The sequence below is a fragment of the Nyctibius grandis genome, chromosome 3, assembly GCF_013368605.1.
Source record: "Nyctibius grandis isolate bNycGra1 chromosome 3, bNycGra1.pri, whole genome shotgun sequence".
Lineage (NCBI taxonomy): Eukaryota > Metazoa > Chordata > Aves > Nyctibiiformes > Nyctibiidae > Nyctibius > Nyctibius grandis.
This window is the reverse complement of record NC_090660.1, coordinates 83,719,581-83,745,471: the sequence shown is the minus strand read 5'-3', so window position 1 is coordinate 83,745,471 and position 25,891 is coordinate 83,719,581. Positions and strand designations below refer to the sequence as shown.

Sequence of the window (25,891 nt, the reverse complement as noted above, 5' to 3'; positions counted from 1 at the left end):
CATCATTAAGCAGCAGGCCTTGCTTTGTCTCTCTTACACACACACTAAAAGAAACACAGTCCAGCAGCAAAAAACAGAAACCAGTGCTCTGATTTGTGACTCCTGCTAGACAAACGGAAGGAAGGCAAAGTCCAAGTTACACAAACAGCTCTAACCTTTGTTTTCTAATCTGAATGCTTTATGCTGAAGGTCTTAGATTCTTTCAATTTAATTCAATAGATCTGTTTATATGACGCTGAAATGTTACGGGTTTTTTACAGACTAAGTCAAGTTCCTCATCTTTTGGTATTCTACTTTTGCCCCAATACAAGATGCCAATTCCCAATCACACTCCTCTTTTTATCTGCATGAGTTCAATCATTTCCTGGTTTTTAAACCCATTATTTTTTGTTTTCACCTTTACTACCTTTAACTTTCAGTTCTATGTATATTTTTGTCCTTGAATTTCACACCTATATTAGAATTTTTCTGGGAAATGTTTTAAATATCTACCACAGAAGTACACAGGAAAGCCACATTATGAAATAAAAAATATTTAAGATTGGAAACATGCAACACGCATGTTCTCCATCAGTTTTTCTAACTGTCTTAAAATTATGCATCATGAAGATGAAAGAACCTGCAACATTACCAGTCGTAACTTTCGTGACAGTATGCTCAAGGAAGGAAAGGTTATTAACTTCAAGAAACCCTGTGAAAACAATTTAAGCTACAGTCCTATGCTCAAACTTGTCATGGTTTGTTCAGCCAGCAACTAAGCACCACACGATCGTTCACTCACTCCTTCCCGACCCCGGTGGGATGGGGCGCTTGGTCTCTTAAAAAAAGATCCAATTCCAGAGACTTTGTAAGTGATACGTAGCAAAGATGGAGTGTTTTAAAGAAGAAACCACTGAAGTACAAGTCTGAAAGAGCTTCATTGGACTGGGATTCTATGCATCTGCATTTGCTTTGAATTTGATGGACTTTATTCAGGTAGCCCTCTGAAGTAAAGCATGCTGCAGTATTCTTACATGTAACAGTTCTTAGACCCTCATTATTTAACTAGACATTATATGTCATCACTGGCAATAGCAGAAACATGCATCATCACTAATTTTCTTAACTCCTGGAGCTGTGCATCGAAGTCATTTTATCTTACGCAATTAGAGAAAGATAGAATGGTTGAGGTTGGAAGGGGCCTCTGGAGGTCATCTGGTCCAACCCCCCTGCTCAAGCAAGGCAACTTAGAGCCAGTTGCCCAGGACCATGTCCAGACGGCTTTTGATTGTCTGCAAGGATGAAGACTCCACAGCCTCTCTGGGCAACTTGTGCCAGTGTTTGGTCATCCTCACAGTGAAAAAGCACTTCCCACTGTTCAGATGGAACCTCCTGTGTTTTGGTGTGTGCCCATTGCCTCTGGTCTTGTCACTGGGCACCATTGGAAAGAGCCTGGCTCTGTCCTTTTTGCACCCACCCTTCGGATATTTATATACATTATGAGGTCCCGCTGAGCCTTCTCCAGGCTGAACAGTCCCAGCTCCCTCAGCCTTCCCTCAGAGGTGCTCCAGTGCCTTAATCATCCTCATGGCCCTTTGTTGAACTCTCTCCAGTATGTCCATGTCTCTCCTGTATTGAGCAGCCCAGCACTGGGCACAGGACTCCAGGTGTGGCCTCACCAGCACCGAATAAAGGGGAAGGATCACCTCCCTCAGCCTGCTGGCAATTCCTTCTCTAATGCAGCCCAGGACACCATTCGCCATCTTTGCCCCAAAGGCACATTGCTGGCTCATGTTCAACTTTGTCCGCCAGGACCCCCAGGTCCTTTTCTGCCAGCAGAATGTCTTGCTTCTTCGTGTTAAAACTCAAAAGTACTACCAAAACCATCTTCAACTGACAATATCCCTCACTCCTTTACCTAGGAGTAGCTTACAAGCCTTCTCAAAAAAAGGAATTACTTGAGGCTGAGAGGAATGAAAAAGGACCCAAAAATGTTAAGTGGCAAATCCAACTTCAATAAAACAAAGGCGAATAAAGCTATGAGAAAATCCTTATACTTTTTGTTATCATCAACACACTTTTTGGGAGTGAATCTGCAGGCTAACCAAAACAGTAAGGGACAGAGTAGCATTTAATTTCTCGTGTTTTCACTGAGCCCACAGCACATACTGATATACCAGTGGCTTCCTTAGGATCTGCTTTGACATTAGTAGAACTTCAGATTCAGCAGTCTCCTCCTCAGGGTCTTAAGGCCTTGTCAGCAAGGCAAGGCATTAGTTCTTCCTGACAACTCACAGCTTCTCCAGAGATACTTCAACATCAGCGATACACTGCAAATATTTTGTTACTGAGTTCCACATTGTCAACTCTACAGCAGACCTACACAGATCTGAACTGGAAAGCAAACTGCCATTCTTCTTAAATCAGAGAACATTCTGAGATGGAAGACACCCATGAGGATCATCAAGTCCAACTCCTGACTCCACAAAGGGCAACCTAAAAGTTAAACAATGTATCTAAGAGCACTGTCTGAACAATTCTTGAACTGGAAGCACTGGTCAGTTCCCAGAGCTATGGTATCATTGGTATTAGTGAGACTTGGTGGAAGAAGTCCTATGATTTGAGTGCTGGGATGGACGGCTATAGGCTTTTCAGGAGGGATAGGCAGGGTAGGTGAGGTGGAGGAGTTGCACTGTAGGTAAGGGAGGGTCCGATTGTACAGCCCTTACAGTTAGTGATGATGTGGCTGAGAGCCTCTGGGTGAGGATTACAAGGATGGAAAACAAAGATGTTGTAGCGGATGTCTACTACCAATCACCCAGTCAGGATGTAAGCACTGATGAGTTATTCTATAGGCAATTAGGAGAAAACTCTGCATCGGTAGCCCTTGTCCTTATGGGAGATTTCAACTTCCCAGATATCAGCTGGGAATACCATACTGCTGTGATAAGCAAGTCTGGGAAATTTTTGAAGTTTGTGGAAGCTAACTTCTTGTCACAAGTACTTAGTGAGCCAACTAGGAAAGATGCTCCTAGACTTGTTATTTGTGAATACAGAAGGACTCATGGGAGATGTGATGGTAGGTGGTTGTCTTGGCCACAGTGATCATGAAATGGCGAAGTTTAAAATTTTCAGTGTAATGAGAAAAAAAGACAGCAGAGTTGCTACCCTGGATTTCAAGAGAGCAAACTTTACACTGTTCACGGAGCTATTTAGCAAAGTGCCCTGGGAATCTGCTTGTGAGGGCTTAGTAGTCCACGAGTGCTGGTCAGTTTTTAAGAACCATCTTTTAGAAGCACAGGAGCAGGCAATTCCACTGTGTCGTAAGTCAAGCAAGCTGGGCAGAAGACCAGCTTGGCTGAACAGGGAAGTCCTCATGGAGCTCAAGAGGAAAAAGAAATCGTGTGATCTCTGGAACCAAGGTCAATCTTCGCAGGAAGATTACAGAGCCGTGGTTCGGATATGCAGGGAGAAGACTCAAAAGGCCAAAGCTCAATTAGCGTTGAAACTGCCCAGTGCTGTGTCAGATAACAAGAAGGGCTTTTTTAAGTACATTATTACCAAGAGAAGGTCTAAAGAAAACATTGGACCAATACTTGTTGAAGATGGTCATCTGACTACTAGGGATGAAGAAAAAGCAGAGGCATTCAATGCTTTTTTTGTCTCAGTCTTTAATAATACTAATAGATCTTGGGCTGGCCGGTTCCCTGAGTCAGAGGACAACGAGTGCGGGAACAGAGACTTTCCATTTGTGAACACTGAAATTGTCAGGGACCAGCTGTATCAGCTGAATGTTCACAAGTCCGTGGGGGCTGATGGGATTCATCCCAGAGCACTGAATGAGCTAGCAGATGTTACAGCAGGACCCCTCTCATTCATCCACCAAAGGTCTTGGGAGTCTGGGGAGGTTCTCGCTGACGGGAAGCCAGCCAATGTTACTCCAGTTTACAAGGGCATGAGGGAAGACCCAGGAAACTACAGACCTGTTAGTCTAACCTCAGTTCCTGGAAAGTTATGGAGAAGATTATACTGTGTACTATTGAAAGGCATTTAAAGAACAATGCAAGCATCAGGCACAGCCAAAATGGGTTCACAAAGGGAGGTCCTGTTTAACTAATTTGATATCCTTGATAAGGTCACCCACCTCATGGATGAAAGGAAGGAGGTGTATGTAGTTTTTCTGCATTTTAGTAAGGCTTTTGATACAGTCCCTCACAGCAACCTCCGGACAAGTTGTCCAACTGTGGGATGAGCAGGTTCACTGTGCACTTAGTGAAGAACTGGTTGAAGGGCAGAGCTCAAAGTGTTGTAGTGAATGTGCCTACACCTGGCTGACAATCAGTCACCAGCGGTGTTCATCAGGGCTCAATTCTAGGGCTACTTCCATTCTATATATTTATCAATGATCTGGATGCAGGATTTGAACCCACCATTAGCAAGTTTGTTAATGATACCAAACTGGGAGGTGCTGTTGACTCTCTTGAGAGACAAGAGGCCTTTTGCAGAGGGATCTAGATCAATTGGAGCATTGGGCTATGTTTAATGGGATGGAATGTAACAAGTTGAAATAACAGATTCTGCACCTAGGAGGGAGTAACGCCAGGCACAAGTATAAACTGGGAGAGGAGTGGCTGGAGAGTAGCCCTGCAGAAAGGGATCGGGGGTGCTGGTTCACAGCCAGCTCAATACAAGTCAGCAGCGTGCCCAGGCAGCCAAGAGGGCAAACTGCATTCTGGGGTGCATCAAACACAGCATAACCAGCCCATCAAAAGAGGCGATTATCCCGCTGTATTCAGCATTGGTGCAGCCTTACCTCAAGTACTGTGTGCAGTTCTGGGCCCCACCATTTAAGAAGGATGTGAAGGTCCTTGAATGCATCCAGAGGAGGGCAACAAAGCTGGTGAAAGGGCTGGAAGGAATGTGCTGAGAGGACTTTGGGTTTGTCTAATTTAGAGAACAGGAGGCTGAGGGGCAACCTTGTTGCTCTCTGCAGCTTCCGGGGGGGGAGGGGGGGCGGGGAGGGGGGGGGCCGGTGTGGGTACACGGAGAGACAGGTGCTGATCTCTTCTCCCTGCTATCCAGTGACAGAACACGTGGCAATGGTTGAAGGCTGTGCCAGGGAGGTTTAGACTGGACATTAGGAAGCATTTCTTTACCGAGAAGGTGGTCAAGCTCTGGAACAGGCTTCCTAGAGAGGTGGTCAATGCCACAAGCCTGTCAGCATCTAAGAGGCATTTGGACAATGCCCTTAATAACATGTTTTAACTCTTGGTCAGCCCTGAACTGGTCAGGCAGTTGGACTAGATGATCATTGTAGGCTCCTTCCAACTGAAATAGTCTAGTCTATTCTATTCTTGCACACCGACAGGCTTTGGGCCATGACCACTTCCCTGGGGAGCTTGTTCCAGTGTTCCAGCAAGTTCCAGCTTGACCACCCTTTCATTGAAGAACTTTTTCCTAATATCCAGTCTGGACTTCCCCTGATGCAGTTTGAAGCCATTCCTCACATCCTATCACTGGACACCAAAAGGAGATCAGCAGCTCCTTCTCCGTTCCTTCTCAGGAGGAAGTTATAAACAGCAATGAAGTCACCCCTCAGTCTCCTCTAAGCTGAACAAACTAAATATCCTCACTAAGTCATGCCCTCTAAGTCAAACCATCTTTGCTACCCTCCTTTAGACACATTTTAATAGTCTTCACACGTCAGGTTTGATACAAACATTTCTATATTTATCTTTCTCAAGCCAACCTATGTGCAGTTCCCCCCAGCCCAGTCTACTCATATTGGCATGGAGAGCAAGCTACATACAAAAATATTTAATTTTCTGTATTTTTCCAAGCACATTCATTGACCATTGTTTCAGATGCTGCAATATTGACCCATGCATTACCTACAACATATTTCCAGCCTCATATTAGTGTCTAAGAAAAAATATAGTACAATTATAGAGGTTTAAAAAAAAATGTCTTTCAGAGGGTTATGCAGGAGGTCCAAACAAATGACAGACTATGATTCCACTGGACATGTCTGCCTGTTTTTCTCTGCCTTAGACTAGCAAAGACCTTTTTAGCCTGGTTTCCCAAGCAAACATCACATGTATGATTCATACTGTCCACCTGCCTCTTCCCACTCTTCCTTTCATCTCCATCCCTCTAAATGAATCTGTTCACTGCTAGATTCAGTTAAAATAAACTGAGAAGTAATGTCCTCTGATATACTAAGTTCCCACGAGCTTCATGAAAATCAACAGCTAAGTAGAGGAAAAAGACACGATTTCCTGCGCTTGCTGAGCAAAGGGCTGCAGCATGAACTTAAGCTACCCATCCTGCCTGGCTCAGAGGCAACACAGTATCACAGACACAGACCTGAATAAGTCTGAGCCAGAGCTGTGCATAGTGGCTTTTTTACTACAAGTATGAAAAGTCTAGAACAGGAGACGGAGAAGAGAATTGTGATGATCTAAGAAAAATTTATATGAAGCCTAGTTCCACCGCTCACAGGGCAACTTATCGGCAAAGTATTTAGGGTACACCTCATTTGTGAATCTTAATCATGATGATGCTTCTAGGTCCTACCACAATATCAAATAATGAAAAATATCACAATCTGTGCATTATAGATAGGACCACACGTACAGTGAAACAAATGGAGTAAACAACTTCCAGGTTGCTTGAATAGAAAAATGGTAGTTAAAGGCTGACACTCCAACACGTATGTCAAGAAATCAGGGAAGACTATTTTCCCCTCTCATTTTAATATTCAGCTGAATAGCCTTCATATCTGCCAGAACACACAATACGCTAGCTACACACTAGTCTTTAGCCTCTCTGAGTTGCCTTCTGCTACGGATAATCCTAACGGTTGGTATAAGTTATTATTTATCAGACTTGCATCAAGAGCAATGTAAAGTAATATACTAAGATATATCTCTAAAATATGGGCAAAGTTTAATATACTTACACTGCAAAAAGAAAACCTTACTGTAGTTACATGTAGGCACTTCCACATTAAATATTATTTCCATATTAACAATATGGAAAATGCATAAGTATGTGCTTCAGGACCACTCACAAGAATTTGTGCCTGTCACCACAACCCTACTGGTCACAATAGCCATGACTGCTGTAAGCCCACCTCTACTGCAGTCACAGCAAAATTAACAAACCGACAAACTCAAAAGGAACATAAAACAACATTAAAGATGTTAACCAAGAGAGCTGCTGTTTCTGTTACACCCTCCCCCTTGTTTTATGTGGAGATATGAAGAAATCATGATTAAGGAATACCAATAATGGGAAATACATTAACAGTGCCTCACAAAATAGTCTCCCAGTCTCCCCATTGTACTGATAAGTCAGCAGAAGATGACAACTCCAAGAAGAAGGGAAAAGAAACCTACACAGTGTTATGGGCTAAAGTGGCAGAAAGGGTCTTGACACATTTTTCAGCAGTAAGAGGTTTGATGTGATCCACCTGTCCTCAGTAACTCTATCTCAAAAAATAGCTCAAAGAGGTATAAGTAGAATTCACTGCATGTTCTCACCCTCTTTTCTCTGAATATTTGCTTTTTAAAATGTGCTATGCAAGCCTCTTTCCAGCTGTCAATCTCAGCAGTGTTAAAACACGAAAACGTGTCTGTCCTAATTCCAACCACAAACTGCACTAATGTTACCTATTACCACCTGAGAGCACTCACCCAATCATTGTCACTTATTTTTCCAAAAATAGCCCTTCAGTCTCTACGGTGCTGAAGAATTCAACCTGATCCTCAGTAAGGCTCCCAGGTGATAAATAATTCTCACTTCTTAAAACAAAGAGTTGCCTGCTCCTGCTAATCATTTTCCAATACGATTCTAATCTGATTCCAGAATTTAACTACACAAAAATGACAAGCTGAGAACATGAAAATGAATAACACAGAAGTCTTACCAGAAGAGCTCAAAGCTTGACTTCTCAAGGGTCAATACTGGACCACAGCAATACATTTCATATTAAGTTTAACTCAATGTTACAAAGGAATCAGTGGGCTATAAGAAAACTACTTAAATTTTGTAGTAAAACAGTGTTTGAAATATTAGTTATTTCCATTTTAGGTAAACAGACGGAGTTCATGAGAAATGCAGATACTCTCATGAGGCAGTATCCTTTCTGGTGAAGAGCTAAAGACTGAATTATATAACCTAAAATCATTAACAGCTAATTCTTGAGAACAATACTGCCTTGAAACCAAGTGACTACAGAAACGGCACAGAAAAGGTCATCCAATTCCCCACTGAAAGAAGCCAATTTTCAAACTTATTCCCTTATTCATGTAGATTTTCGAGGAACTTTTGAGGGCAGATATTAGAGACAGAGGAATGACAAGAAAGGGAAAAGCATCTCCAGCATCCTTTACCCACATAACTTCCACTTGCAGGACATGGTCAACACACAGGTCTTCCACCCTAAAGATTACTAAGAATCCTTAGTCATTCTGTAAGTCTTCTTCCATATAAATCAGTCATCTTTGCTGTCCTGCTTTGTACCTTCTCCAGTTCTACCATATACCTTTTGAGACAAGGTGGAAAGTGGAAAAGAAAAAATGCATAAAGCATTCATTCAAGATAGGAATGCACTGTGGATATAAACAGTGGCATGATGATGTTGTCTGTTTTATTCTTTATTCTGTTCCTACACCTTCTATATCAGCCTTTGAAACCATCAGCTTTTAAGCTGGGAGTGTCAATAAACATCTGGAAAAATGTTCCTACTTCCCTTCTGTTAGCAGGGAGGGACTGAAACACAAAATTGTCAAGTATGCAGGAAAATAAGCCCAAAGTGTATGTCTCTGCTAACAGAGACTTATTTGATCTAATTTAAATTTCTTATGGCTTTCAAGCGTTGAGACTGAAGCAACCAGCACAACAGATTTTATCAAAATAGACAAGAACACCAACCAACTCGGAAAACAAGCTGTCTCTGGTAGTTTAAAAAAAAAAAATATCCAAGAAAGGCTGTAGTGGGCAGTCTAGACTAACTTGCTCATAGGAAGTATTTAAAAATGTGGTTAGTTTATGCACTGAAGTACAATCTGTTTAATCTTTTTTATTAAAACTCCTATTACTTAGCAACGGATTTTCTCCTTGTCTGGGTAACAATCTATTCCTCATTTTGAATCACACATCAGCCAATCCCAACTGAATCTTGTAAGAATTACTTCTGATAGACTACCCTACTCAACTTTTCAAGTGTGCTCAAATATCTTGTTTAGTTGCATGACAAAGGGCTAAAAGCACAGGCTGAAATTTATCCATATTCTATTCAAGGTTCTGTTGGCCTCTGCTGGAAGCCTCCTCTCCCTTCACTTCTTTTTATGCTAAAAATAAACAGTATTTTGCATCTTATTTGCACAGGAGCAGTACTAGTCTAACAGTTTTCTCCTGAATCAGTTATTTTTTCCGGATCCAAGATGGAATACAAAGAAACACAACAGTCCGTTTGTAAGAGCTAAAGCTAGGAGGTCCCCACATAGTACCAGAACCACTTGCCATACAACAGTAACAGCAGTTTTCAAATACACTTATGTAACTAATACAAAAATAGTATGCAAGCTACTATGTTATATTCTTAATACATTCCAACATTTACTTTTTATTCCCTTCCCAACAGGACATTTTCACAAAGTGATTCATAATTACGTCAAGCTCTTATTACCAAATACTTAACATACACTCCATTTTGATGTATAGCTCTAGCTACTCTTCCCAATACGCATTAGGTCTCCTATGTTAACACAAAAATGTACCTATTACCAAATATTAAACTAGCCCCTGTTATGTCCCTCTGAAGTTTCCACTTCCATTACTCAATAAATAATTTCACCACCTACAGATTTTGCCAGTTCATTAGTAGCAGTCTTTTTGACATGTTACGAACTGAGACTCCAGCTAGTTTTCTTCCCCATAGCTATTCTCTTAACAATGCAGTTTTACTCACCATCCCATGACAACATAGCTTTGTCAGCAATCTCTCACAAGACATTCGGTCAGAGATTTATTTTATTTTTGAAATGACACACAAATATCAGTCTTCCACCAGATTTTTCAATACTAATTGATTTTTTCCTGTCCTTGTAACTTGCATCCAGAAGTCAAAACTCACTTTTTTCTTTTTTTCTTAAACACAAAATCTTTCCAGCCACTACAGTCAGACAGGGATCATTTTTTAAAAGGATAACAGTGTAAGAAGGTAGCTGGAAGAGGAAAATACAAAGTGCCATGAAAGAATGAATAAAGGGGACTGAAATTAAAGAAAAAGCAGCTTCCACACTTCCAGCCTGAGGGGAATAGAAAAGGGAAGTTTGGCAATCTTGTTGTTCTTCATTTTCTGTTTAGTCTTCCTCTTATATTTTATTTTGCTTTTTCACTGTTACATTTACACAAAGATACTTTAATGTCACTGTGTATACTAGAAAACACAAGAGAGCTAATTCCAATATATCATTTAGTAAAAACACAGTCAGTTTTTAAGACGAATGTATCTTGATCTTTTCAGCAGTTTTAGTTCATGCTTACAAACAACCAACAACAAAAAATCTTACTGAATTTCCCAAGGACTAGCTGAGCACTGTGTTTCAAAACTGGACACGTGTTCTTTTTTCAGTTCTGATGTCCAAGTATATTGTGCAATCTTACAGATCATGAACTCTATCTTTTCTGTTTACTTTTCCCTATTCTAAAACTACAACTCCTTTGATTTGATTTACACTGAGCAATCACCGGCCACCTTGAAATGCATGTACAATCCAAAGTTCTCGCATATTTTTCACCCACCTATACAAGGAACAGATAAGAGGTTTCATTAGTTTCTTTTTTTAAAGCACTCTTCTGCTAATCTTCTGCTCCATTTAAATGCTTATAGCAAAAATCTTGGTTAGAAACCCCAGTAACTAGAAATGTGAACAGAGTATACTCTGTATACCTTTGTCTGTACTCACAGAAGCACAGACAAGAGCTCTCTTCTGCCCACTTCAGGCTGGAAGGTGAAGACACTTGAATGTGGAAAACAAAGTTATTTTGCTGTTTATTTTTTAAATGTGACATCCTCTTCTTATCATTTTTTAAATTGTTTTCTTCCATCTCCACACTGATTTTCAGCAAGGTAACTCTAAAATCCTAATAGAAAAAAAGTAGATGGAGTAATTCTGTGCCGTTAGAACTTCTTCAGGTCAGTTACAAACACGTACGTGTATTCTCAATGCCATTTACACATAAGGCAAGCCAAGAGAATGTCCTACTGTGTTTTCAGTAACAGATATTTATATTTGAAAGAAATATTCTGAAGTGATTTGAGCCAATGAAAGATTCCTTGCATTAGACATCAGAGGCTGCATTTCACTACAAAAGAAAAGACTACTGGCAATACTAGTTACATCACTCCAAGTTAACATCCTTAACAGTGAGGATGTTAAGAAGCCTTCAGGTTTTGAAGTGGTTACATTTAAATAAGCTCAGACCCTAGTCACTTAAAGCAGAACACAAGCAACTCTAACATACTCCAGCAATAAGAAAAATGGCGATTACTAAAAAAAGTTTCAAAAGCCCAAGAATGTAATCTGCTTTGTTAAACACGTTTCACTCCAAGTTACATTAAATACTTTATTTCAGTCAAAAGGCGTTATAAAGTAACACAACCAGTTAAGTAAATTTCAGTTTATTCTTCAAAGTCAGAATTTGTAAGTTAAATCCAAATCCATACTCTCTTTAAATAGGATTTTGAAAGTGCTTTCTTTGACAATACTGAATTATCAAACTGTATATTAGATTACAAACTTACACAATCCTCAACATGGACTAAGGGGAGAGGGAATAAAAAAATTGTTTGTTTGCCATGTATCTGCTGTTGCAGAACCACAGCAGCATAGAGTCATGCAAACCTGCAATGATTAATTGCTTTGTACTACATATCACACATGTAGTAGCTACTAAGACCTACACATAACATGAGGATAAAGGTTTCACTGCCATACTTTCCCTGAAATGAGAAGAAATTTTAAAAAATAAAACAACAAAAAAAAAAACCACACCACGAAACATAGCACTCTCTCAGGTAAATAATCCTGACATACTATAACTCTGAGAGCTGATAGCTTTCCTGGAATCTCTCGTGTTCCTCTGTAGAGCAACACTATGCTTGCAAAACAGAGCTAAACTTAAGTATGCTTCTGGTTAAACTATTAGGTCCTCAAACACAGCAAAAACATATCCCAAGAAGCAGTAATTAGAACTTTTCACTTACAGAAAGCAAATAAAACCAAAAACTCCCCCTTACAAGGTACTGTAGCAAATTTTAGCAAAAAAACATGCCATGTCACTGTTCTACAGAAAAAAAAAAAAAAGTGCACTGCTCATAAGATCTGTTACTTGTTAATAAACCTTTGCAATGCCTCATCTGGACACTCCAGCTCCTGCTGAGGAGGAAGATTTCTCCCTCCAGTCGTATCTCTTTCCTTCAAGAAAACAGAGGTGAGATCTCAGATACTTCCAATTTTATGTCACTACAGGAGAATGTCAGCAGATTATGATAAATCGAACTAACACCTAGAGAGAAAGGAAGTGGTCTACTGATGCAATGAGAACAAACTTTTAAAGAAGGACTCGGATGTAACAAACTCCTATTGTCTGCATTTGTACTTACACCAAAGCAATACAAAAGAATGTCACTAGACATTGCTTAACTCAGAATTCAAAGGAAGAGTTCAGCAGTGCTGGTTTACAAGTTTCAGAAGGACAGCAAAAATGACAGGATTTTGGTTAACATGACACTACCATAGAAACTAGGGAACCCTGCCCCAATTTACACACTTTCATACAGGTACAGGAAGGCACACTGGAGCAGCTTTTCTGCTGACTTTAAATTGTATGCAATTGACGCAGAGCAAGAAAGCCTTTTTAATTGAGGTGAATGTCACACTGCGCAGCAGCAGGTAAGAGCAGTACTAACCTAGCTTAAAAGATACGACATTTTTATCAGTAGTTTCACTCCTTCTCTTCCGTCTTTATGAAGAAAGAGGCTCTTTTTAACCAAGTTAAAAATAACTTCTAAGAATCACTTAAGCACAGTTTGCAGGAAGGACCTTTGTTTTGTTTTGTCTATCACTCCATCCATTCCCTCTCCAAGCCTTCCCACTTCATTATCTGCATTTCACCCAACTAAATTCTAGGATGAACTTGGTTTTTTGGGGGGGATTTGAGTTGTGTTTTTTTTAAGCTAACAATGAGTGTTTGCTCTAAGTGCATTAATAGTAGTCACTTCCAATTAATAAACAAGGCTTAGGTCATTATGTTTTTATTACGGTACCTTAGTTTTCAAATCTAGTGTTTTAATGACATAGGAATGCCAAAGCATGAAGAAACTGAACGCAATACCAACTTCCTGTTATAGATCCTTAGCCCCGACTCTTCTTTATAACCAAAGACCAGGAGAAATGTCTTCCCTCACACACATTCTTTTAAGAGAAAAAACAGGAAAATGGGTAGAAATTCCAACTTATCAAAATTTCCAAGTTCATATGGAAAAGTAAGGAGGGAAATTAAAAGCAATAGAACTAATAGACATTCCTCCTTCTTCCAAGGGTTCCACAGACTCAGGAAAAGGTGTTAGCTCTGAACTCTTGTCAGTATTCCCATGATTTAAGAAGCACTTGTAGACAGGTGATTATTTAAACTTTATTGCCAACCCTTTAACAAAAACACACAGGCTGACTTACAATGTTTGTTCACTGATGTTTAGCAAAAAATGTAAATTATTTTTCCAACAAAAATAATCCATATCCTTTTGGTAACAAGGTGTCCCACGCAGAGAGATTAAATCACTCCCAGGTATGTAAAATTGCTTTCATGTTTTCACGTAAAATTACGTACTTAAGGGAATTATTCTACAGTATCATTGGAAAAGACTACTAATAGTGGTAAGTTACTCAAGCTAGATGCATTTATAGGATCAGATCTTTAAAATATAGCTCAAAATACACACCAAAGAGGTGACAAAAGGATTCTAAATCCTCAGTTTCACAAGCAACATCAGCTGAAGGTATTTCTAGTTGCCCCATTTGAAAATATCTTTGTCAACAGTCCAGATAAACTGTGCTTTTACAACTATAAAATTTTTCTCAAAAGGATGCACAGTCCTTCAGATTTTTTCCTATGCAAAATTTCTTTAATCTTTATTAGTATTAAAATCAATGAGAAATAATTCAGTTTATACTTTGACCAACATGGACTCAGATAAGGCAGCATACAAAACTTAAAAAAAAACCAACAGCCCAAGTTAGTGAAGCATTATGACAGCCCACCGCTAATCAGTTTGTTCCTATATCACAAAGGGATTAAACTAGAACATGAATTGTCTTTCACATGTATGACCATGTATAACCCAGCCACCTGCAGTCAGTGACAGTATCACCTAGTAAGCCAATGTTATTAAACTTGCATGACCTGGGGTTTCTTTAATGCAAAATATACTGATGATTTTCTACATGACACAGGTATCATGTGAAAATACGACTGAAATACAAAAAGCTCTTTTTACAGTTTCACCCAAACATCAAAGAGCTCGCATTAAAATGATCAGACAGTGTTAAGTCCTTTTCTCTCCTTGATGTACAATTTAAACATTTATAGATCTGGAAGCAGAGCTAGATTATCCTAGTTAAACTGGGATGAGAATTGGTATTGTTCCAAAAATAAGACATCTGCAAATAAAAACAAGTAAATAAACACTTCCACTGAGTTGTAACATTTTGCCACAACATAAACAAAGACAAATGACATAAATAGGTCTTTTGAGGTCTTGAATTCACACAGTCTGCTCAGAAAAACATACATTAAGAGGACCCAGAGAGACTGGCAGGCACCTATAACTTGAGCAGTAACCGTAACGACTTCCCACCCTGCTGTGCCCCCTCCTCTTGAGAGGAGGCACACTAGACATTGTGAGGGGTGACAGCAGCTCATTGTAGAGGGGAAACGGCCCTTCACCTCCTCCCTCCTCAGTTTCACCAAAGGAAGGTCAACTGAAACGTAACAATATCCTTCTCCTCCGCTTTCATCCCGTAGACAACCAAGCAAGGGCCGGCCGTGGGACTGCCTCACAGACACTAATACCTCTCGCAATCCACTCAGCGTTGGCACAGGTCAGGACTCAGCCCTCAGCCACCCTAACTCGGAAGGCAGGAATAAACAAGGTTATTCGCCTGACACCGGACACCGGCGACACTCCCTCTCCTTCCCCCACCGCCCCGTACCTCCACACGCTCACCAAAGCACCGACCCCCGCTACCCTTCCCAGGTGTGGGCCAGGAGGCCCGCAGCCCTGTCCAGGCGTGAGCCAGGGTGGGAGGCGGCAGGGAAACACGGCAATCCTCCAGCCACCAAACGGGGACACCGAACGGGGAGAAGCAACAGCCACCACCCCCGCCACCCCGCTCCAGCAGGGCCCGAGGGGTGCGACGAGTTGAAGTGCCGGAAAGGAGAGACCGAGACCATACTACAGCTCCCTTCGCCATTTTAGCCCCCACGCCCATTGCCCTCCTCCCCGCCCCTCAATGACAGGAGCAGCTCACTGCCCTCCCGAGCCCACCCCTCTGCCCTCGCCGCCCCCGCTTCCCCACGGCCGAACGGCGGCGGCGAAGAGCGAGAAAAACGGCACCCGTTTTTCTCCGCAGGCCGGTCGGGCTCTGCCGGGCCAGACCGCAAAGCGAAACGGCTGCGGCACAGCCTGTTTTGTTTCCTTACCGTAGGTCGCAGCCTCACAGCTGCTGCCGCCTTCTTCTCCTTCCTCCCACCTTTTTCTTCTTCTTTTTCTCCTCCTCGCCGCCTCGGCGGCTCCTCACCCCTCCGCACCGCGCTCAGCCGTCGCCGCCGCGCAGAATGATGCCATCTCACAGCGGCATCGGCGGCTCCTGCACAACAACCCCCCTGCTGCTGCCGCCGCCGCTGCCGCGCGCCCCCAAAGGCCGCGCCAGCCTCGTGCGCGCGCCCCGGGTACGGGGAGCAGGAACTTGTGGAGCCGCCGCCGCCGCCCGGGCGGGAGGGCGCAGTCGGAACCGAGCAGTGCGCAGCGGCGGTGGGAGGGAAAAGGAGAGCCCGGCACCGAGGCTCTTCAAAGGGAACAGGGCTTATTCCTAGCGCCTGCCCCGGGCGGAACCAACTCCGGCGCTGCGGCGGGGAGAAGAGCCGAGCGGACTGGAACAACCTCTCCAAAGGCAGGGGAGGAGGGGCCGGAGTGCCGCCCGCCGTGGGGCAGCGTGCTCGGGCCGGATAAGGAAGCCGTTTGGGAGCCACTGCCCACCCGAGAAAGCTCCTCTGTGGCGGAGGCGCCGAGAGCCAGCACACCCCGGTGGTGTGCAGCCGATAAAGACGGCGGTGGAGAAGGCAGGGAGGGCTCCTGCGCCCGGCCTGACAGTCGCCCCGTTCCGGAGCCAGCGGGATCTGCTGGTCTCGTCCCCTTCCTCTACCCTCTGACCTCTTCTCCCTCTCTGAATAACTTCTGCTTTCCCGTACTTCGGAGGACGGAGGGAGGTGGGGGAGAGGCGGTTCCTCGCAGCCCACGGCGGAGGTGGAGCGGCTGACAGGGTCGCGGGGCCGGCAGTGGCCGCCTCACGAGTTACCTTCCACCCCAGCCACACCTTGAGCACCATCCCCGGCACAGGTGGGGGACGCTTGGCGTTAGGCACCGTTAAAAAAGGCACAGGGGTTCCCCACACATTTACAAACCTAAAAGAACTCGCATGCACAAACGTGAGGCTTGTGCCTTACGTTGAAGACAAACGAAGCTTTGGCTTCGTACCATACAACATAACGCTATGGAGGCAGTGGTAACATGAGCTTTTGTGCATAAACAAGGCCTTTGGGTGGTTGTCCCAGAAAGTCCAGCGCCACTGTTAACTGAAAGGAACAAAAGCTTACAGTATGAGACCCCAAAGCAACTTTCCAGCAAAGTCTGGTATTTTGTTGTTTTTAAAAAACATGAGGGCCAGCAGTCTTGATTTGGGCATGTAAATTCCTTCAGGAAACAAAAGGGAAGCTCTTAAAAGTACTGCTTTCCAACCTATTAATTCTTCATAGAAAATCTGTAGGAAAACCACTTTGGAAAAGACAGGAACATTATGTACAGTTTAACTTTAAAACCTTAGACTATTCTAAAAAGAATACTAGGTCTTCTCTTAACTGGTAATACTAGTACAAGTGCCTGAAAACTGGTAGTTTTGAGTATTTGCATGCAGCAATTGTAGCAGAACATGTGAACTGTACACTCGCAAAATCCATCATGGGCAGTAAGACTAGCTGTTTACAGTTAGCAACCTGATTACTCCATCTGATTTGCAGGATTCAAGAAATACTGTTTTCTGTACATCAGCTAAAGCTTATGTTTGAAGAAAGCTACAGTCCTGCTTTTGTTCTGAGATTGTCCAAAATTAGGTACTTACTCCAAGGGACTACTTTTACAGTCCTTCGGTGACACTTCTACAGTCTGCTAGTAAGCTCCATCTCTCCTCATTTTTGTTTGTTTGTTTTTCTGATGTAAAGCAAACTAATTGAAATCTAGAGGAAAAAAATACCTGTACTTTTATGTAGGAATGCTTTTTAATGGGGAAAAAATTATATTTAGGAACTTTCCATTAGATGCAGCATTATATTCCCAGCAGCAAAGAGCAGGAGAAGGTGTAAATGGCAATATTTCTATCTCTGCTCTTTGCATAAGCTATTAATTTCTCTACTCCTAGGCTTTGCTTGTTCCTAATATCAGTAATCTGATGCTGATACTTCATGAGAAGTATGAGCATTATTTCTTAATAGATTATGTCTAAAATTGCTAAGTGCTTCTTTCTTGCCTTATGAAGTATGAGAAGTATGTAGTGACTTGAAACAATACCCTATACACAAGTTATGGGCTTCTCTGGCTTGCCTCCTCCCTGTTTCAAAACAGGCTTTGTCATACATTTGTCTCACCATGGGGAACAGTGACATTCCAAGTATTATTCCCTCTTAAAAGACATTTGATACACTTACGAATGCAAAATGTCACAAGTTTGTTAATGTCAGAAGTTTGGTTTTGAATGTCTTATAAAACCTCAAGATTCTTGCATTTTTCCAATTACTTTTAGGGCAGTAGGTAATAAATAAATATATAACGGTTAGAAGCCATACACAGAAAACTTGCTGAAAACATTTAAGTTGTACTTGTTAAGTATCTGAAAAAGTACAAACACAGTTTTTTTCATTTTGCAGATAACCACCTTTATTTTTTCTACTCTGTTATGGCCAGTAAAGATTACAAATTCTACCATAGAGTGCTAAAGGCTAGGAGAAATTAATGCAGGTTTGGTTGCCTCATTGCTTCAGAGCTTTGCTTTTTAGAGGGTTGAAATACACTGTTAATAAGGTAAGGTCTCAAAAAATTTTTACATGCAAATCATGTACTTGAAGATTTATTTGAAATAAATATAAGAGTAGCTTCTATACATGATATTCCTGAGATAGTAATTTATAAGCCTATTGAAAGTTTTTAATGGTGTCTCCTTGGGTGTATTTCTGACATGTCTTCCTTTTTTCCGTGCAAAGTAGGGAGAGTTTTGGAGAACTGAGATTCAGAATAGATATCTGTAAAATAGACTGCAGAATACACTGGATTTATCCTTAGGTATTAATAGATCTTTTCTGGCATGGCTGAGCAATGGATGTTTGTTAAGCATGGATTTTAGGATGGGCTTTTGTAAAATCTAGGTAATAGAAGACTAGAGCACCCACTGGCTGGAGTTGTATCTTTCCTTTTCAGTGAATTTTTTTGCTGTTGTTACTGCACGCAGAGGATTAGCAGTGAGCGCTGCTCACCTTTAATTGAAAGGTCTAGCTGTGTGGCAGTAGTTTTGCTCAAACTATACTTCCAGAGAACTCCTCTAGAACTTAACAGGAAATGAACCAGTAAAACTGTAAATTAATATCTCTAGTAGCACGTAAAATTACTATACTGTACCATCTATTTGCATTTCTGCTCTTTTTAAATTTCTCAAACATCTTACAAAAACCCTATGTTAAACTGTAATCCCCTCATGCTGCAGAATAGTTTAAAAAATTCTACAGAAAAGTGAAGTGTAATGATTCAACTTCCTTAACAGTGATGCAGTAGTAAAAGATGAGGCTGAAACCAAATCTTTCTGCCTTTAATAGAGTCAAATACAAGCTGATTTCACCTCAGCAAAGGCATGCAGAACTAGTCTACGTATATGTGTGGTTTCTGTTATTTGAAATGAGCAAAGTTTTATAATGCAACTCTTAACTGCAAGTGGTTAGCTTGGTTGCTTGTGCAGCCTTAATCTTCCTACTGTGAAAAATCCAAAAAGCAGTATCTAATGAGAGTAGAGGGAAGATTTCTGTGGTAATTGTTATTTTTTACATGGAGATTTATTATTACAAAACTCATACAGAGTAAGAAAACTTTTGGATAAGTTTCTTTGGGCCATATGCAAAAAAGCATTTAGGCACCTGAAATGTGGTTTAGGTAGAACTTAAATTCTACCTTCAAGAGCATGAGCCACAAAACCCTGTAGATGTAGTCACCCAAGTCTTCTGGTGGATGCACTCGGTGTCCATAAGCATCTGCAGTGGGCACCTGATGTCTTCATTGCAGCAAAAGAATTGCTGTTTGACTTATGCCTGTTTTGTTTGGGGTCCAAACAGTGGGTGGTATATAATCTGAAATCCATGGAGGGGTGGATCAGAGAAGCATGGCTAAGGGTATATCCAGTACACAAAAGATCTGACATCAACACAAAGTACAGAAGTCGCAGTAAGGACAGAAGCAGAGGGAAACCTGGTAGCAGTGATCACCAGGGCTGCAGTATCATAATGGTCAGAGTACTTGGGACCTAGAAAACCTGTGTTCTGTGCCCTCCTAAGCTCAAACAATCTCTCCTCTCAAGGCAGACTATGACCAATGAGTGCTATCTGATTTGGGATCAGGATTTGGGATCCCTGCTGTGCCAGCTCTGTGCAGCTTCACAAAGGCACACTGAAGCAGTGTGAGAGAGTATTGCCAGACAACTCAGCAAATAGGAACATAGCTAGAACAGCTAGGAAGTTTTAGTTTTTGATCCTTCCTTCCAACAGTGTTCAGACATTTTAACCAATGGCTTTTCAATGCACAATATTGGCTCCTGTTCCAGGACAATAAACACTCCCTATAACAACTGAATGTCTGCACTGTTGGCATTCGGTCAGAGTCTCCTCATATTTCTCTCTCTGATTCCATGATACTGATGTTCTGAAAGCAGACTGAGTATAGTTATGTATATGTTTTGTTTATATACATATATATGTTTGTGTCTGTAAAACTATACCTTAAATATATATTGTCATTACAAAATATCTTATTTATATGGTAAGTAAGGAGCAGGGGTTTGTCCTTATGGTGGTATATGTTGACATTATACTTAAAGTAGAATCCTACTTTAGTCATTTTTTTGCTGCGTGTAATTTGAAGTCTCTAGTTTTACAATGATTAAGGAACTTGGGTACTGCACCTTCCAATTATTTACTGTCTTGTGTTTCCTCCCATCTCTCTGAGGTATGCATGTGTTACTTCTAATTTAAGCTATGAGATGTGGATTCTACTATAATGCATGCAATATTTGACACAATAAGCTCCTAGTCTGTAATATGATGGGTTTTTTCATATGTAGCAGTGTAAATAATATGCAATAGTAATCACCTTGGGCACACTTAATTTAACTTGATGCCTAGCAAGAATTTGGTGTCTGATTACATTCAAATGCTTAAGTTTTTTAAGCAGCATTGTGGAAAAATTCAAAAATTACAAATTGCAAAGACTTGACTACAGTTAGTAGAAATCGGTAAAATTGCTTGCCTCTGGTTTTAGACAATATTAGTTTCTTTAACTATAAATTTGGAATTATAAGGAGAATCTTCTTCCTATGCCCTTTTCCTAGACCAAAAAGTGTTAATTCAAAAGTTGTAACTTTAAAGGATGAGTGAATGATTGAGAAGGGTAAAAACCATTGATTTTTATCTACAGTTCCATAAAATGTATTTTCCTGTGTACAGATATCTTCCAAAATGGCGCTGTGTTTTGAGAATACAAATTTCAATACCTTGACATTGTAGTCTTTTCAGATCTGTTATTCACTGGTGAATCAGCAACTAATTTATTACTTTTTCATGTAAGCCTAGAGGCTTGTGTGCTGAATCCTAAAAATCTATGGAAACAGATTATCAAAATGGTGTTTTTTCTGGTGGGCTACCTCTTAGCACAGGATGTAAGACTTATTTTGTGGAAAAAAAAATTTACAAATCAGTACGTATCACCTCCTATTGTAATGGACACAAACATCTGCGTTAAGTCCGGTACTGCAAGGTCTCCTCTAAACTCAGAAACCTCAGGTTTTATGTGAACATATTGGAATGTATTTGAAAGGCGGACAAAGCATACTGTTATCTTTTTATCAAGTACTGTTTTAACACTGACAATAGAGTGAAATGTATTAATGTAAATTCACTTCTCTTGAAATTGTAGCAGATAAATGTTGAGCCACTGTTTGAAATCTCTTCCTTCATACAGGGGTACCGTTTTGAAGCACGCCTGAACTTCTGGCTCGGGAGCGGGGCTGAGGTAGGGTGAGGTTGGGAGCAGGTAAGGAGTAGGCTGAGTGTGGCTGAGATGTCTGAGGAGATGATAGAGTATGGACACAGGTAATGGAGAATGAGGGACTCTGGTTCTAGTGTACGAGAGTAAGTGGTGTGCAACAGAAGAGCATAGCAGCTCAGTTTGGGGCTGGAGGAAGGAAGAGAATAGGATTGTCTAGAAGGCATGAGGTATGGGGAGGGCATTTAAGTAAGGGAAGGGGAATGGTTTGTTTTATTCTGTTCGTATTTCGGTAGCAAGATTTTGTATTTTTTTCTCCCCAATAAATGGACAATGAGTTTTGGAAGAGAAAATCAGAGTATGGGAAATTTTTTTAGACTCACTTCCTGTGGAAGCAAGATACATGTTTACGGAGTGTGTGTTCAGTGACCAATTACCCCTACATCTCCATAATAACTTTTTTTAATTCAGTGGCCAACCTCAAACATGTCTTACAAAGACTGATAAATTCCTACAAACTTTGAGAAAAATAGATGGCAGAGTATAGTAGAAAGCTTCTGTAAATGTCCCCTGGAAGGGCTACAGACAAAGAAAAAGCTACATCATTAAATTGCACACTATTAACCACTGGAGAATGGGGAGCAGGGAGAGAAAGAGTAAACAATAAGCCAGCCAGCCCTTATAAATGCCTGCCATAAGAGAAAACTTCAGCTGGAGTTTGCATTCTTAGGCACCAAAGTCAATCAACCATGAAAAACAAATCTTTAAGGGACCAAGCTTCATTAGTTACAGTACTCACTGAGTGATGTGACTTAATTGCAGCACCACCTAAAGTAATGCTATACAGCCCATAGTCTATGGATAATTGATGGTTAATAAAATATCAAAAGGGAGCTCAAAAAGCAAGTCAAAAACAGAAATTCCTGTACGGCCATATTCTCCCATACATACAAGCAAAATGGAAGAGGAGAATAAAAATCAGGATAAATTTTTAATCTTTATTTTTTTTTGTCTCTTAGAGGCCATTGTGACTACTTCAGCACAGGAAGCACAAGATGGTCTCTGAGTTTGTTTTTCTTCCAGAGGTTAAGTGTTCCTTCAGTTAAAAAGGTTGAGAAATGTAATGATCTAGAGACCACAAACAGAGAATCAAGGTTGTGGTTGTTATAAGAGACCATATGTCCTTTTTCCTTTATTGCCCTATTTAGGTAGCATAACTGAAAATGCTCAAGTGGATGTAATTTGTGTTTGTCCTTTGTGAGAGCAAGGCCTAACTGAACCAGAGTCAGCCATCAGTTTGAGCTGCAAGTTACTCTTGTCTTTTCTTGATCCTTCTCTGACCATTAATCAGAAAAACTAAGAAATCCAAATCTTCAACTTCGTGTTTTCTGAGACTTAACCATTTATTTTTTCTCTCAACATTACAGTGGTTGTTCTGATGTTCATGATTATTTAAGAGCAGAGAACTCTCTCTTCACTTAATCTAGAACATGTCGATATTGCATTTCTGTGCAGAAATCTTGCCATGACTTTCTTTTATTCTAAGGAAAAGCAAAGCTCTTGAACCTCAGCTTTCTCCTGACCTGCCTCTCTGACCTTTCTTGGATTCTTAACTGCAGGCCTTTTTTTCTCAAGCCCTAGTATTTGTTTTGTCTGTGAAATTCCTCTCTTCTTTTCCTGAACTGGAGATAAGAACTAGACCATGGTACTGTGTGTATATCAGTAAATAAAATAGACTTACAAATACATGCATGTGTTTTAACAGCTTGTGAAAGTCTTTTTTTTTGTCAAGTGTTTACAGTATTGTACTGTTTTGCTTCTTTGTGCATAATTCCAATGTTTAACGTAAGTTAAATGCATTTCAATTTTAAGGCAATACACATCCTTGGTAGAACATAGTAATCTTGGTGAACGGTTCCTTCCATGACTATTTAAACTGTTAATAGGAATAGACTAGAGAATGTTTAACTATGCCACTTTTGACTTTCTTATTATTCTCTGTTTTAATGCAGCTACAAGACATTGTCCTCAGATTGTTATTAAAGTTTCACTAGCAATTTGTGCATGTTGTATATTGTAAAATGAGATATAAAACTTATGTATACTTAATTTGCTATTTAAAATCTTTTAGGCACGAAAGGGAGTAATAATATTTTTAAACCGTTATTTTTAAAACTTCTTTTTTCTTATGACTTATACAGAGGTGTTTTAACCAATTAAATGTTAATATGGAACAATACTTGCATGTTCACGGTAGAAATCAGTGTACTGTTGCTCTTTAAAAGCATTTAAAAATGCATTGCATTTTTTCTTCCACATTCTGTACATTCAATTTAACATGTAACATTTTTAGCACAAATCTGATGGAATGACAAAAGACACGTTTGAAATAGAGCTGCTCTTCTGCTCTCTTTTGTCTTCTGCATTCACCTAGATGGCATCTGTTGCTTTGGTGGGCCAGTTTGTGACATGGTCACTAAAATATGGGCAATGTCACAAGTAATTCAATGAAGTCTAAGTCAGTATTTCCTGCCACAGTCTCAGCTGTTTGTGGTATAGTGGAGGGAAGTGAGCTTCTGCCGTGAGTGAAAGCCCATGACTTCTAGTTCAGAAAATAGAGGTTTTTCCATAACTCTTTCTCTGTCTGATGTAAGAGTTTGAAGAAGAGGCTTAGTTCAGAATTTTCAAGTGCATAGATTCCTATATGCAAAGGTACGTGTAAGATATATGTGGGAGATAAGCTTAAATAGATTTGTTTTGTTGTGTTTTTAAAGGGTGAGTCCTATCTTGCACATCTCTGTGTATGAACTGTAGGCTTCTCCTTTGGCTCTCTACCAAGCACTGAGTGAATTACAGAACTGACGTGAGATACTGTGCACAAAGAGTCTGCTTTATGAACATGGCCTCGGGGATGGTTCCTATTTTCAGAAAATAGTACTACCCATCAGCTTTCTTACATTCACTGGGTGGTAGGTAGGGGAAAAATGAAAGCAGGGTTGAAAGGAGAAAGGTCATGGAAGATGGATTGCTTGGAATAACAGAAATCAGCAAGATTAATGTCCATATATATCATTATTAATACTATTACTATTATTCCTGATAACAATTCTAACTATTGCTGAGGGAGAAACAATATATAGTGTATGGCAATGAAACATGCACCAGCGTAGTTCTTTTTAAGGTGTATTATTTTTCTCTCTAGACTTAAATGACAAATGAAGGAATGATTAACTAGAGGGAGTAATATTTACATGGAATTTGTTTAAATTTAACAACAGTGTTACCTACAAAAAATAATAATTTTGTAACCCCAACATGACTCATTTTCAGACCTTTTCCAAAAATTTACTAGAAAAAAAGGTATATTGACTGATGTAACTCTTTTCAGACAGTTGATTACGGTATTGAAGTCTGCACAATGTTCAGAAATGGTTTTCCAGTGATATACAATGGTGTTTCTTGATACTTACTTCCAGTAAAATAACAGTTTATCTGAAAATGCTGAAACATTCTAACTTGTGTTGAATACCTGTCATAATATAAAAATGTCAGTTAGCAAGACCAAGTTCCCTAGAGATATAGATTTCATTATGAATTAAATGAAACACTACATTTAGGAGGAGAGGGTTAACTTACATTTCTCAAATATAAGTCTTTTATTTTCTCCTCTCTCTCCCAAGATGTATCACATTAACTATGTTAAGGAACATGCTAGTCTTGCCATATTCAGGGAAGTTACAGACCAATTTTTTTTATTTGTCTTGGGATACAAGTTTGTGTTCTTATCTATTTTATGAAAGTAAAATGCAAAGAAAATGAGAGAGAAGTTAAGAAAACTGGAACTCAATGAAACATGAAGGGTAAAAGATTCATCCAGCAACAAAGTGAGAACTCATATGATTTTGGATACGTAATTTTTTTTAATGATAACTTGCCTTGCATCTGAGTGATTTTATACACTCATGAAGGTTCAAGGTCAGTCACTATTTGAAAGGGAAATGGTAAGAAAAGCAGAAGGAAGTGTAGATATTTCTGCGTAAGTAATAACCCTTCTAAGGCAGAGATAATCCAGAGTTTTTCTGAGACAGTTCGCTCATAGCAAACAACTGTTTGGGCTTTCTGAAAAAAGCTATGGCAATCCGTTCTTGTTCAATTACATTAGCCCCTTGGTAGTAATTGAGTCAGATTTCTTTCCTAAAATGTTATGCATAAGAGTGATCCACATACTTAGCCTTTGCTGTTTCCAAGGTATTATTATTTTTTCAGCAGCTG

At 40.3% G+C, this 25,891-nt stretch overlaps 1 protein-coding gene across 3 annotated transcripts in view; it reads right to left on the bottom strand.

The window, feature by feature from the left end:
• The window catches only part of WWP1 (WW domain containing E3 ubiquitin protein ligase 1), a 65,988-nt gene extending 49,501 nt beyond the window's left edge, over positions 1-16,487 (bottom strand). For 2 of the 3 annotated variants that reach the window (XM_068395828.1, XM_068395829.1), the window contains exon 1: positions 15,754-16,487. The gene's annotated coding sequence lies outside the window, so the exon portion shown is untranslated. The remainder of the gene's footprint in view (positions 1-15,753) is intronic. The other variant, XM_068395830.1, reaches the window with a different exon arrangement.
• Positions 16,488-25,891: the final 9,404 nt, after the last annotated feature.